Source organism: Mytilus galloprovincialis, chromosome 10 (genome assembly GCF_965363235.1).
Source record: "Mytilus galloprovincialis chromosome 10, xbMytGall1.hap1.1, whole genome shotgun sequence".
NCBI lineage: Eukaryota > Metazoa > Mollusca > Bivalvia > Mytilida > Mytilidae > Mytilus > Mytilus galloprovincialis.
Genome location: NC_134847.1, coordinates 77,634,542 through 77,647,891, shown reverse-complemented (window position 1 = coordinate 77,647,891; position 13,350 = coordinate 77,634,542). Strand labels below are relative to the sequence as shown.

The following is a 13,350-nucleotide window of genomic DNA, read 5'->3' as shown; positions in this document are numbered from 1 at the left end:
TCTTTAAAATAGTATTTTGAAATAACACTTCGAATTTGATTGCCTTCCATGAGTAAAACTATTTTATGACTAGTGTCGGGCACAACATCTGGAAGATCCTTGCAAGACTTGTTAGAACAAGCTATGAATAGACTGTCAGCTATTGGTTAGAAGTACATCTACATTTACAGTTTCCAACTCTGGGACAGCCATCTTGAACGTCACATACCATGAGGTGGTGCAGACTCGTGTTGTAAAAAAGGGTTTCAGTGTTAATACCTCGTAAAGGTTCAGGATTCTGACACGTACTTTTACTGAACTTGATTCCAAATATTCGGTTAAACTCACTATATTCTAATTTGAAGAATTCTGCAACTGAACAATCACAGTCATATTTCGATCCCCGATACTCAAGCAGGCCACATCTTGCAAATTTTATTAGTTCTCCTGGGTTTAGCCCTAATACCATATAAGGATGAACATTTAACATTACGTTGCAAAAGTCATTGTTACCACACTAATACGTGTTTGAATCCTTAGGATTAATATTCGCAATGTTAAAAATCTTAATTGGATATTTATTATCCTGTAACTAGCCTTACAATTAGTATTATTTGGTACAACAACATTGCTAACGTCGAGTTGACGTAAATTATTTGCATTTAGATACAAGTGTAGAATGTTAGTTCTGGGATAATTCAGTAAATTAAAGTCAAGTCTCGAAATCTTGTTATTGGACAAATCAACATACCTCAACTTTGGCATCTCTGCAAATGTTTTATTGGGAACAAATGTGATTCTGTTATTATTCATTTTTAGTGTATCTAACTGTTGTAGACAAGAAATGTTTCCGATTTCTCCAAACAAATTATAACTAACGGCAATAAGGACAATAGTAAAACTGCATATATTCCTTGGCAGTTGTTTTATGTATCCATGTACATGTTCAAATCTAAAACAAATTGTACTGTTGAAATCTTGATCAGTTAGTAACATACTTTCTGTGCCTATCACATTTCTTATTTCAACGTCTAAAGAAAGAGGTATGTGACATTAGGAAGCGGAATTTCCCATTCAGTAACGGCTTCACATGCTAAACATTGGTTTATAAATTCAAATCCGTACTTTGAATATTTATTTGTGTAACAACTGCTATGGTCATTACACCAAAGATCTTTCATTCCATCGGGACTACAATACAGAATTTTCGTTTATTTCTATCATGTTGCTGTAAAGCTAGGGTACCTGATGAGGATAATGCCTAGGTAATATAAAACCTAAACCGAAACACCAGGTGAAATTACATCATCAAATCAATTATTTCTTACCAATATCTATGCGTATATATACGTGTATGATTTTACTATTGAAGTAATAATAAAAAGATACTTGCCTACATAGTTTGGTTCAAAACGAAACTAATTGTAATATTGACCGACTATTTCAAATATTTAATGATACGATAGGTCACTGATTCTCCGAAGATAAATACTGTTACAAAAATAGAAGAGTGTGTCCTAGAGATAATATTGAGATGTTTGGATTGCATAAGGACTCGTTCTTATTTCAACATCTCTGAAGATTTATGTTGTTAAAAGAAAAGGAGAATTGTGTCTTAGGAGTTGTATTGAGATATTTGGATTGGTTAAGGACTCGTTTTTATTTAAACAAAATTGCTGTAAACAAGCTACTTATATTCATTTCTTCTAGATAAATATATCCAACATCACGTTACGTTGTCCATTTACAAATTGATTATATTCTACTTCTCTTTTCTAATGTATAAAAGGGTGAAATTAGTTTGGCATATGTACTGCTGTTCTACTTCCTTCTTTAGATAACAAAGAAAAACAGTTGAATAAATATCTAAACATATCTGCGTAACGTCGAATGAATTGTTAATAATGACATTTATAGATCATGTAGATGTAAATGATCAAATATATAGGTATAAGTTTGATGTCCGTTATATTTGTTTTTAGTTTATAGTTTTGAAACATTTCATTTCGGGGTTTTTTCTCCGGAATTGTTTTCGTTTAGTCATGAAAGACTCAGAAACAGTAGACCGTTTCATTCATACGTGTGCTGTTCTTGCGATTTCTAGAAACTTTCAATGCGTTCACTTGATTGAACTCTTTAAAATAATCAATGATAGCGAGCTCTGCGCGAAATGTAAAATGATTAAACTACATACTTTCCTCTCTTTTTTTAATTCATTAGCACATTAGACGTAATATGATATTATTCGGATCACCGATGAAATAAACGAAAGAATTGCTTGCAATCACTTAGTCAAAGGTATGAATTTATGATATCTAGATTATCTTTTGGTTTAGATGTTGAAAGTGGTAAAGCTTTATGGTGGGTGTTTAACGCATTTATTTATCCATACATTTTCAATTCCCCTTTTGTAAATTCGTTCGAAACATTATAGACTCGACGCACTTCGCAGCCCGCTACATAAAAATATATAATGGCCTCCTCATATGCAGTCATCAATTATAGAAAGTGCGCATGCTGAAATGTGTCAGTCATAAACCATACACATGAGGTTAAGGACAACAAACATATAACAAACAGATATAATGTAACACAAGACATCTTTATAATGCCTCCGTGTCTTCTACCCTGTAATATAGGAATTTATACAAATAACTGTGACGCCAACGCTGGGTTGTAAATCCTTTGTTTCAAAATTAACACAAAAGCCTGACTGGATGAATTAGCTAATATTAATTTTTCAAAAATTCTTGATATCTACAATTGTTTTGAAGACAGTATGAAATTACTTAAATTCACAAAATTATCAGCAGAGAACAAGACATTTATTGGATAATCTCTGGCAATCGATGGTGAATTTAGAAAATATCTTATATTTCTATGCATTTGTAAGCGTCGATCTTTTTGATTTTTTTTTTTCATTTTACACTAACAATATTATAGAGTTTGCGTTACCTACCGTGATTTTACTCGATTCTAATTTTTTACACGACAGTCATATGTTATATTTGTTATTCTCGTGGGATTTTGTCTGATGCTTGGTCCGTTTCTGTGTGTGTTACATTGTAGTGTTGTGGCGTTGTTCTCCTCTTATATTTCATGCGTTTCCCTCAGTTTTAGTTTGTTACCCCGATTTTGTTTTTTGGTCCATGGATTTATGAGTTTGAACAGCGGTATACTACCAAGGATTCCTAGTAGTGAAGTTATCCATTCGGCAGTTTGACGGCCGCCATAATGATGTGCTAGCAGACTTTGAATAACTGTGTCACAGATGACGACGAGTATGCAGCAATTGTCGTTGCCATTTTCCTGTAATCTTATCCTCGATTGGGACATCACAAAATCGGATTTCACACAAATTGTTCAGTGGTTGTCGTTTGTTGATGTGTTTCATAAGTGTTTCTCGTTTCTCGTTTTTTTTAAATGGTTGTTTTTACTGTTTGAATGGTATTACACTAGGCCATTTCTATTGTTTGCTATTCAGCGTGAGCCAAGGCTCCGTGTTGAAGACCGTACCACTGCTGGTTGACGATTCGTCCCCGAGGGTATCACCAGCCAAGTAGTCAACACTTCGGTGTTGACATGAATATCAATTATGTTGTAATTTTTTATAAATTTTCTGTTTACGAAACTTTGAAATTTTCAAAAACTAAGGCGTTTCTAATTCCAGGCTTAGATTACTATAGCCTTATTTGGCACAACTTTTTGGAATTTTGGATCCTCAATACTCTTCAACTTTGTACTTGTTTGGCTTTATAAATATTTTGATATGAGCGTCACTGATGAGTCTTATGTAGACGAAACGCACGTCTGGCGTAAATATAAAATTTTAATCCTGGTATCTTTGATGAGTTATGATGATGCCACTGCTGGTGGAGATATATTTCCCCATATCACCAGCCTAGTAGTCAGCACTTCTGTGTTGACTTGAGTTATCATTCATATGTTCATAATTATAAATTAACTGTTAACAAAACTCTGAATTTTTGAAAAACTAAGGCTTTCTACCTCAGGAATAGATTACCCTAGCTGTATTTGCCAACACTTTTGGGAACTTTTATTCCTCAATGCTCTTCAACTACGTATTTTATTTGGCCTTTTAATCATTTTTTGATTCGAGTGTCACTGATGAGTCTTTCTGGTGTAAATATAAAATTTTAATCCTGGTATCTATGAAAATTTAATTTAATCATCTGTTTCAGTTTTGTACACAAAGTATTTATTCTATCAATATATCTTTTTACAAATAAAATGTTCATCAAATACCTTCACAGTGGGTGTTGAGTAAATGTAACAAGCTTAATCACATCCTTGTTGACAAAAGTTTCATTTACTAATATTGTTAACTTATTTGTTTGGATGCCATATATATGTCATTAATTTGTTTCGTCTGTTTTTCATGTTGATTACTTTGGCAATATTCATCTAATATCGGTCAGTTTACAATAAACACGTTTACAAATATAATATATATAGAAATCTGTATTGATAAAAAAAAAGGGGGGGCTTACGATACACCAAAAGAAAATCCATGCAAACGTATAAGTCAAATGACATGGCTAAGTTAGAACAACAGTTCACAAAACACAACACAGAAAACTACAGACTGAGCATCACTGATAAAATGTGTTATCTTTTTTTCTCGTCGTTTCGTCATACATTATGGATTTTTAATTTGCATCTGAAAAAGGCGGTTCATTTAAATGTTCATATTATTGTCGTTGTAAACAAACACATACTTGACATATAATGTGTTACGCCAGACGCGCATCAGATTCATTGAAAATAGTCTGCCGAAAGCACACACGAACATATAATGCATTAACCATTGTTTAGCTGTCATCCGGGACCGGGCAAAACAGATAGTACAGATTAGTAGCTTTCGAATGATATATAATTTAGAGTGCATTAGGTTGATGCTTTAAAAAATTTAATTTTACGTTTAAACATGTTAAAGTCACTCCACTAATAGTTATACATACTAACTATACTGCATTAATCAACTTCTTATTCATAAATGAATTCAGTATTTGTAATATTATAGAGTTCAAGTTCTATCTTTAAATTGATGCCATAAATATGCCAATATTCTTTTTTTACGCTGGCGAATGTGTTTTGCATTTGTAACTAGTGGTTCGTTGAATACTTCCAACAATTTTTCGTATAAAGACCGTTTACGATCATATATCTTAAATCCCAACCCAAGTCTGAATAGCGCTTTTGTTTTCATAGTTTGAAATTTTTCTGTTTTACTCTTGTCAAAGTTAATAATAAATACTTTGCATAACTTTTTATCTGTAAACAGATCCCATGCTAGTCTATATTCCATACGATTTGAACATGAGTTGGTTTTATCTAAATCATACATGCCACATGACTGTATTATTAGGCAGTATTTGCAACGTTGCAAATTCCTGACGATGTTTTGCTCGTCCGTAATGCCAGGCCAGGAATCTCGACAGGCAATATAGGTGCTTAGTTCTCTTCTACGACAAAACTTATCTAATATCTGAAACACAAACCATCTGACGTCATCGTTGTCTTCGTCAAATGAAATATACACATCAGTTTGCCAAATACTTTGTATATTTTTGTCAATTGTTAGGAACTGATTTTTAAGGACTCTTACATCATAACGAAGATGTCGTAGTTTCCAAATAAGAACAATAAATATAGTCAGAGGAATAAGTGAATATAAAGACAATAGAGTATCTTGTTTTGAATCACAGTCCGTTGAATGACTTACATAATCTTCAATTGAAACATTTTCAAAGTTTGAACAAAATAGAGGATCCTTTGCATTTTTAAACTTTCTCCATTCGCCGATCCATCGATTATCACAATTACAAGGTATACCGTTTTGACCGAACCGGAAGACGTTAGGATCAAGAAATTGAACTTGCCTTGGAAGTGAGTCAAGTAAATGATCTACTATGATTATTTCAGCAGCATTTGTTAAATTTTGGATGCTTTCATCAAAACCCTGTACAGGATTTCCGGCTAAATCCAAACTTTTTACATCTTTAAAATAGTATTTCGAATTAACACTTTGTATTTGATTACCTTCCATCAATAACACTATTCTATGCCTAGTTTTGGGAACCACTTCGGGAAGATCCGTGCAAGACTGGTTAGAACAATCTATGATTATACTGTCAGTAAGTGGATGAGATGTACAAACACATTTACAGATTCCAACTTTGGGACAGCCATCTTGAAGGTCGCATATCATGAGATGATGCAGACTCGTGTTAAAGAAAAGGTCTTTTATATGTATACCTCGTAAAGGTTCTGGATTTTGACACGCATTACTAGTAAATAGATTACTAAACATTCGATTAAACTCAAGATACTCTAAATTGAAGAATTCTGCAACTGAACAATCACAGTTAATTTTAGCTCCGCGATACTCAAGGTTTCCACATCTTGCAAATTTAACTAGTTCTCCAATGCTGGTTCCTAATATCATAAAAGGGTGGATATTTAACCTTACATTCGAAAAGTCGATGGTACCACACAAAAACGTGTTTGATTCCTTCGGATTAAAATTCTTAATGTTAGAAATCTTAATTGGATATTTATTATTCTTGTAACTTACCCTGCAAATAGTATTATTTTGTACAAGAACATTTCCAACGTCGAGCTGACGTAAATTATTTGCATTAAGGTAAAAGTGAAGAATGTTAGTTTTTGGGTAATTCAATATATTGAAGTCCAGTTTTGAAATCTTATTACTGGACAAATCAACATACCTCAGCTTTGGCATCCCTGCAAATGTCTTATTTGAAACAAATGTTATTCTGTTATCATTCATTTTTAGTGTATCTAAAGTTTGTAGACATGAAATGTTTCCGATGTCTTGAAATAGATTATAACCTACATCAATAAAGACAATATTAAACTCGCATATATTCCTTGGCAATAGTTTTAGGTATCCATGTGAATGCATAAATCTAAAATAAGTTGTACTGTTGAATTCTTGATCGGTTAATAACATACTTACTGTTCCTTCTACGTTCGTTATTTCAACGTCTAAAGAAAGGTATGTGACATTAGGAAGCGGAATTTCCCATTCAGGAACGGCTTCACATGCTAGACATTGGTTTATAACTTCATGTACGTCCTTTAAATGGTAATTATTTGTGTAACAACTGCTTTGGTTCTTACACCACAGATCTTTCATTCCATCGATACTACAGTATGTGTATAATCCCATTACAGAGGGAAACAGCACGGTAAATATAATTGCTGTATAAAAGTTAATTACTAGTATATTCATTTCTTTCAGATAGATATTTCCAACAGCACGTTATGTTAACCATCTGCAAATTGATCAAGATCTACTGTTCTGTTAGTTAAATGTGTTAAAGCAAGAATAAGATTTTGGTTGATCCACTTCCTTGTTCGCATAAGATTAATAAGATGAACTTGAAAGTAAGATAACAGTGAAGAAATATTGAATGAAATATCTTAACATTCGTGTTTATCGTCTATCCAAATGTCAATGGTGACATTTATAGATTGATAAATTGTAACGGTAAAATACTTTTTAACTATAAACTAGATAGTTTCCGAAAATTCTTTGAAGATATATTTCAAAGGAAAATGTGTATTACCAGTGATAAGGGTAGTTTGAAACTCACAATTGATTTTATCCAGTCATTTTCTATAGCATATTAATCTATTGCAATAAAAAATCATAATATCTAATAAAATTGTAGATTTAGCTAACAAAGTCCTTATATTTGTATAAAGTAACATTCGTTTATAGTGGAAAATTGTTTTAACGTTGAATAAGCTACAATTGAAAATTGCTTGCTGGTCCCTCTCTGTGATTACCATTATATTACGCTGGTTCATTTCCCAATCAATCTGTCACCAAGAGAAGATAAATAACTCGATTTTCGTTCATAGTCTTTTTCAAAAATGATGAACGGTTCTTTATATTGGTATGTAATCATTTTAAACGTTTCAAATTTATGAAATTATATGCGTACATTAATGTTTTTGATACACCAATAACAAAAACTACAATATATTGAATTGATACATTTTGTAATTATTCAAAATTATATCAGAAAACTAAACTTAATTATAAAATAATGAACCTGTTAAGGGGAGAGAATACTCGCATAACTTTTTCGAATTGGCACATAATACAACGAAATGTCACTCTTGCATACAAATGGCACATCAATATAATTAATTATCTGCGAAATCGTCCCCCACCTTCAATGATGATTCTAAATTATAAATATAACCAAAAGTTGTTAATCTATAGATAGTTAAGACTAATGAAAGCTAACCCCATATAAAAATATTTCTTTGCAATTTTTTAAAACTTCCTCAGAAAAATACTCGAGCCACTTGACTTTCATAGCTCAAAATTAACGTTTTTAAACAATATTTGAATAAAGTAGTTGAAGATTATTCGCTTCTCAAAGTGTAAGACGCAATAAAAATCGTATGCTTGCACCATCCTACCGAAATACGGATTTAATTAAGTCCTGAACATTTCGACATTTCTTCGTATATTTTGAACAAAACCGGTTTTAACCAAATCACAAGTACGTGTTAAGATCCGACTAAATACCTATTTTCCTATATGGTCAGGTAAAGTTGCTACTTTCTATTATATGCGTGCTGTGTCAAGATTCCGTGATTTAGTGGTTGTCTTTATTTGCTGTCTGTTTTATTTATTTTTAGTTTATTATTTGTCAAAAATCACGTCTTTTTTCGTTTGAATTGTCTAACGTTTTTTCATGGCGGACTCTTCTAAAGCTGACTTAAGATACGAGGGTGTTCTCATTGTTAACGCCGGTCTTTGGCCCATAGTTGTTCTTTGGACTTTAGTTGTTTATATAATATAATATGTTTGATAGTTTTCTCATTGGCGATCACCTCATCTACTATTATATCTCGGTGTTTTATAGTTTGATACAGTGATTATCCCGCTACATTATGCACTATCCATTGTTTAATAGTTGGAAGTGCGCCATTATTATCTAGTTGGTCGTTATTCACTGGCTGTGTCACAGATGATTACGAATATGTTCTAAATTTTATACCAATTCTCTCGTTTCTTCGATTGTGACATCACAAATACCATGAACATGATGATATCACACTTCTGAGGCGCCTGGTATCCGCGACCCTTTTGATGTGATTTGTGCTGTCAATAATTCGTGTTATAAATGGTTTATTTTCCCAACGTATATTTAGGTCTGATGTTGTATTTTAGTAAGGATTATAAGTTGTCAACAAATAATTAAAGAAGAATAATCCGCCTCATATCAATAAAATCCCAATAATGTATATAATTTCAACTTTACAACTATAACAGAATATGTTATTTTTGAACCTGTACCCCATTAGATGTGCTAGGGTGTATTCTTTTTAGGTTTCAAAGTTAAATATGAAATCAGAAAATGTTACTAAAACGGATGCTCAACTGGAACGACAACCAAATTCAGGAGAAAATATACAAGATGCTTTATTATGGTTGCGGTTATAGCAATTTAGAATTGCAGATGGACATTGGGAGGTTTGAAGGTACATGCATCATTTTTTTTTAAATTTGTTCTCATTTGGAATCAACTATCACCACTTTACCGCTTGATATAGTTTCTGTAAATGCTTGCTGCAAATGTGATGCAGGTATGCTGCAAACACTTCACTCGGTCATGCAAATGAGTATTTGCTGCGGACCTGTATTTAATTCAGCAGCTAAATTCTAAAAAAGTCAGGTCACATACATTCTAGTATTTTACCAAGCCGTTATTGAAATTCTTGTTAATATATCCGATGGTATACTGAATGTTTTACGAAGGGAAACAACCCACATACATATAGACAGACAATTCAAATACAGCAGCATTTGCAAAATTGTGGGAGCATATATAAGTAAAACCTCGCAATAAATAACTTAAAGTTTTTTGTCGTTCAAGTGCTGAAATGCATTCAAACACAAAAGAAGGGTTTATTTGAAGTGCATAATGTGCTAGTTAAATTAATTTCTTCAACATTCAACTTGACTAATGGAAACATAAGATATTACAAACATATAGAATAGTCAAAGATTTCTGAATATAGCTACGAACATCCCTTATATTCTAGTTCATACCATACAATCATTATCCGACGACTTCCTGTAGACCGTTTATAAAAAATACATTTATACCTTGTTAATATATGTAGGTAAATATGTTTCAGAGATGAATCCCTGTGAGGAATCTTCCCGGAACATATTCGTACACGGATCATAGTAGAAAATCTACCTGTTTTCTCAACGTAAATTAATAAACAACAATTGATCTCTTTTTAAAAGGTTCAGAAACGAGTATAAGTTTATTTATAACAGTTTACAAACAAATAGGTCTTTATAAAAGTTGGAACTTTTACGGTCTATAAAATAGATAAAGAATTTTCAAATGATTACGAAATCCACCACATGGAAACAAATCAGTTAAACTTAGAATAATATAGCTAAAGGTATGTAGTCTTTGTAGAGATAAAAAAAATATAGAAATTAACACGAAAAGGCTCTGCGTCGAATAAACATATAAAGAAGTGAGCGGAAAATGTCTGACAGGATTTATATATATTTTAGCTGGTTATTTAGTGATGCATTGCATATCATGTAAACAGTTGGGTTTTAAATGTTTCAGGTAGAATAAAATGGTCAAATCTAAAACCGACAATAGATTCGTGTTAAAGATGGTTTAAACAGCCAAAAAAACAACAATGATAGTTCAGATCATGATTTTGTTTTATTGAACTTTCGATTTCAATGTATATGATATGCTTATATCTGTTTTAGCTAATATGTATAAAGTATAAAGCTGCAGGTTTGAGTTCGGATCTGGTCAATCCCTAAAAAAATGTTAACGAGATATATACGTCTGTATGTAATTTGGGTGTCCCATTTCACCTTAAATGCATGATAAGAAAATGTCTACTCAGGGGCGGATCCAGGATTTTAGGTTAAGAGGGGCGCAAACTTAAATTTTCGGCGACCGGAACGAGGCGAAATTTTTTTGGAGGTAAATTTATTGAAATATTCTGCTAAAGTGGGTACAATGCAATGTATTGTGTGGTAAAATTAGCGAGAAATTGAAGTGTCAAGATAAAATTTCTTAATACGACCACACACTACAATCTGAATCACCATATTAATTAACAAGAAATCTGTGAGCTTCTATTCATTGAGATATTTCCCAGAAAACGGGACTGAAGACTAGTACAATAGAGACAGACCATAATCAGGAGTACACAAGCTGACCCTCCATATAAAAAAAATCAAGCGAATGTTATGTCAATGGTTGCTGGGAAAACTGGTGTTTCATTGATATTTAAATTAATTTAATATATTCGGGGGGAAATGCAATAAATTGAATAATGACGTCATAGATGTGTATGCGTCCTAGTGGATCCTGCGGACCAAATATCAAGTGAGTGAGTGACGGATAGACGGACAGAGATAAAACAATATGTCCCTGTTCCGCGAAGAGCCTCTGAGTTATGATAGCAAGGTTTCTTACAAACAACAACAATCTCCTAACACCCATTACTTACGCCCTAAGGGATTCATATTACATATATGAGTTTATAAAGCTACAGTTATAAAGCTGCAATCCAAACATAAGCTGAAGATCATGCAAACATTTATTTTATTTTGATTCTGTGCAAACCAATCTACAATCAAGACACCAGCACTAGTTGTAAACTTATCTATATAGCAATATCAGGTAATATCTTAACTAAACCTTGAAAGACATGGTGCTGGTAGTTGTGACATAAAGAGATACATCAACACCACACAAAAAATTAACCCTTGTTTGCACATCATCATTGTGTCTAAGCCAACTGTACATGGTTTCAATAATGTGAAATGAAACCGGTTAACTTAAGAATTACTTTACATATGTAAACATACATGAAATATGTGCCACTGGATGCTAAGCAACCAACAATCTTTAATTCATCGCTGTATCATGCCAAACCTTAGAAGGTAGCATGGAAACTAACTACAAACCAATATGATTGTCAATGAACTATGGAAGTTATACTAGTTGTTAAACTAGCAAACAACCTTATGTCAGCACTATATAATAGTTCTAAACATACATGAAATATTTGCCACTGGTTGCTAAGCAACACACAAATCTTTAATTCATCGCTGTATCATGTCAAACCTTAGAAGGTAGCATGGAAACTAACTACAAACCAATATGATTGTCAATGAACTATGGAAGTTATACTATTATACTAGCAAACAACCTTATGCCAACACTCTTTCATAGTCCTAAACATACATGAAATATTGGCAACAGGACGTTTAGCAACTAATATCGATAATTATTAGTATGTCAAGCCGTTGAAGGTTACATGGAAACTAATAACAAATAAATATGATTTTCAATGAACAGCGAAAGATATGCCATTATACTAGCAACAGATCGTTGGCGTTTCAATGGGCAGAGTTGCCTCCCTGGAAATATCAGATATTGCTATATTTGACCATAATTATAGACATAAAACATTGAAATATCCTACAAAAATAATATTGAATTCCACTAAAGAATGAGAATTGATGGATTTAATAAATTTAATGAAGAAGGTGAACAAAGTAAACAACTATTTGAAATAGTACATTGTTTGCATTCCTTCTGAAGGTACAATAATTCATAGAAACAATACCAACATGTACTATTAAGATAGTCGTACATATACGGATTAAAGTATAAATGTCTTGCAGAGTATACCCTAAACAATCAGTTAGACTAAAATAGCACAGATGCAGACAGCAACTTTATAAACCAAATGTTAGATAACAAATGGCAGAAATATTTGAATATCTTAAAACAGTAATTACAAAATTTTGGTATACATAATTCGGAAAGATCCGAGTGCCAAAAAAAAATTTAAATCCAAACCAGATATTGGTTTAAAAAACAATAAGAATATTGGCAACATGATAATTAATCATTTAGCCGAAGACATTGATTCACAATACCCCCACCACGGGAGGCTTTAGTATACAATCATTATACTGTGAAACAGATATAAAAAGTCGTGATGCAGATTTATTTCAAGAGATTACGTACAAGACAAAACAGAAGGGTTCCTGTTATGTTCATGAATAGACCCGACATGGTATCTATACAAACCTCTTCAATTGTTAAACATGAAGATATTTAAAATTGAGAAAGGAATGGGGAATGTGTCTAAGCGACAACAACCCGACCATAGAGCAGACAACAGCCGAAGGATCTCGTGTTAATTTATGATAGATTAGATTACGAGAATAAATACAATACGTCGCTGGGCTTCTAAAATGTCGTATATGACTTTTTTGGCTAAAAATCTTTT

General features: G+C 32.5%; 1 long non-coding RNA gene across 1 annotated transcript; it reads right to left on the bottom strand.

Annotated features, from left to right (window-relative positions):
* Positions 1–4,148: 4,148 nt before the first annotated feature.
* LOC143048441 (uncharacterized) lies at positions 4,149–7,412 on the bottom strand. Its single transcript, XR_012969833.1, has 2 exons — positions 6,983–7,412; positions 4,149–5,488 (listed from the first exon to the last, which is right to left on the bottom strand). It is a non-coding gene; the product is annotated as an uncharacterized LOC143048441 (long non-coding RNA).
* Between the last annotated feature and the right edge of the window lie 5,938 nt (positions 7,413–13,350).